The sequence below is a fragment of the Musa acuminata genome, unplaced genomic scaffold, assembly GCF_036884655.1.
Source record: "Musa acuminata AAA Group cultivar baxijiao unplaced genomic scaffold, Cavendish_Baxijiao_AAA HiC_scaffold_479, whole genome shotgun sequence".
In the NCBI taxonomy this organism is placed as follows: Eukaryota; Viridiplantae; Streptophyta; class Magnoliopsida; order Zingiberales; family Musaceae; genus Musa; species Musa acuminata.
This window is the reverse complement of record NW_027020724.1, coordinates 240,001-242,500: the sequence shown is the minus strand read 5'-3', so window position 1 is coordinate 242,500 and position 2,500 is coordinate 240,001.

Genomic DNA, 2,500 nt, shown 5'->3' with positions numbered 1-2,500 from the left:
CGGGTGGCACAGGGCTGGATGGGGCTTTCGTATAGCAGGGACGGTGCTGCCTCTCGCTTCGCTCGCTGTCCGCCGCTCGCCGCTCGCTCGTGCAGCCAAAAATGGCCAGTTTTGGCCCGTTTTTGGGCCGTTTTGGCCAGTTTTTGGCCTGTTCTTGCATTGCGCGGTGACCGTCGAGAGCGGAGCAAAACGTCAGCCATCTCAGCACCCTGGAACCCCCCGGGTGGCACAGGGCTGGATGGGGCTTTCGTATAGCAGGGACGGTGCTGCCTCTCGCTTCGCTCGCTGTCCGCCGCTCGCCGCTCGCTCGTGCAGCCAAAAATGGCCAGTTTTGGCCCGTTTTTGGGCCGTTTTGGCCAGTTTTTGGCCTGTTCTTGCATTGCGCGGTGACCGTCGAGAGCGGAGCAAAACGTCAGCCATCTCAGCACCCTGGAACCCCCCGGGTGGCACAGGGCTGGATGGGGCTTTCGTATAGCAGGGACGGTGCTGCCTCTCGCTTCGCTCGCTGTCCGCCGCTCGCCGCTCGCTCGTGCAGCCAAAAATGGCCAGTTTTGGCCCGTTTTTGGGCCGTTTTGGCCAGTTTTTGGCCTGTTCTTGCATTGCGCGGTGACCGTCGAGAGCGGAGCAAAACGTCAGCCATCTCAGCACCCTGGAACCCCCCGGGTGGCACAGGGCTGGATGGGGCTTTCGTATAGCAGGGACGGTGCTGCCTCTCGCTTCGCTCGCTGTCCGCCGCTCGCCGCTCGCTCGTGCAGCCAAAAATGGCCAGTTTTGGCCCGTTTTTGGGCCGTTTTGGCCAGTTTTTGGCCTGTTCTTGCATTGCGCGGTGACCGTCGAGAGCGGAGCAAAACGTCAGCCATCTCAGCACCCTGGAACCCCCCGGGTGGCACAGGGCTGGATGGGGCTTTCGTATAGCAGGGACGGTGCTGCCTCTCGCTTCGCTCGCTGTCCGCCGCTCGCCGCTCGCTCGCGCAGCCAAAAATGGCCAGTTTTGGCCCGTTTTTGGGCCGTTTTGGCCAGTTTTTGGCCTGTTCTTGCATTGCGCGGTGACCGTCGAGAGCGGAGCAAAACGTCAGCCATCTCAGCACCCTGGAACCCCCCGGGTGGCACAGGGCTGGATGGGGCTTTCGTATAGCAGGGACGGTGCTGCCTCTCGCTTCGCTCGCTGTCCGCCGCTCGCCGCTCGCGCAGCCAAAAATGGCCAGTTTTGGCCCGTTTTTGGGCCGTTTTGGCCAGTTTTTGGCCTGTTCTTGCATTGCGCGGTGACCGTCGAGAGCGGAGCAAAACGTCAGCCATCTCAGCACCCTGGAACCCCCCGGGTGGCACAGGGCTGGATGGGGCTTTCGTATAGCAGGGACGGTGCTGCCTCTCGCTTCGCTCGCTGTTCGCCGCTCGCCGCTCGCTCGCGCAGCCAAAAATGGCCAGTTTTGGCCCGTTTTTGGGCTGTTTTGGCCAGTTTTTGGCCTGTTCTTGCGTGGTGCGGTGACCGTCGTGAGCGGAGCAAAACGTCAGCCATCTCAGCACCCTGGAACCCCCCGGGTGGCACAGGGCTGGATGGGGCTTTCGTATAGCAGGGACGGTGCTGCCTCTCGCTTCGCTCGCTGTTCGCCGCTCGCCGCTCGCTCGCGCAGCCAAAAATGGCCAGTTTTGGCCCGTTTTTGGGCTGTTTTGGCCTGTTTTTGGGCTGTTCTTGTGTGGCGCGGTGACCGTCGTGAGCGGAGCAAAATGTCAGCCATCTCAGCACCCTGGAACCCCCCGGGTGGCACAGGGCTGGATGGGGCTTTCGTATAGCAGGGACGGTGCTGCCTCGCGCTTCGCTCGCTGTTCGCCGCTCTCCGCTCGCTCGCGCAGCAAAAAATGGCCAGTTTTGGCCCGTTTTTGGGCTGTTTTGGCCAGTTTTTGGCCTGTTCTTGCGTGCCGCGGCGACCGTCGTGAGCGGAGCAAAACGTCAGCCATCTCAGCACCCTGGAACCCCCCGGGTGGCACAGGGCTGGATGGGGCTTTCGTATAGCAGGGACGGTGCTGCCTCTCGCTTCGCTCGCTGTCCGCCGCTCGCTGCTCGCTCGCGCAGCCAAAAATGGCCAGTTTTGGCCCGTTTTTGGGCTGTTTTGGCCTGTTTTTGGGCTGTTCTTGTGTGCCGCGGCGACCGTCGTGAGCGGAGCAAAATGTCAGCCATCTCAGCACCCTGGAACCCCCCGGGTGGCACAGGGCTGGATGGGGCTTTCGTATAGCAGGGACGGTGCTGCCTCTCGCTTCGCTCGCTGTCCGCCGCTCGCCGCTCGCTCGCGCAGCCAAAAATGGCCAGTTTTGGCCCGTTTTTGGGCCGTTTTGGCCAGTTTTTGGCCTGTTCTTGCGTTGCGCGGTGACCGTCGAGAGCGGAGCAAAACGTCAGCCATCTCAGCACCCTGGAACCCCCCGGGTGGCACAGGGCTGGATGGGGCTTTCGTATAGCAGGGACGGTGCTGCCTCTCGCTTCGCTCGCTGTCCGCCGCTCGCCGCT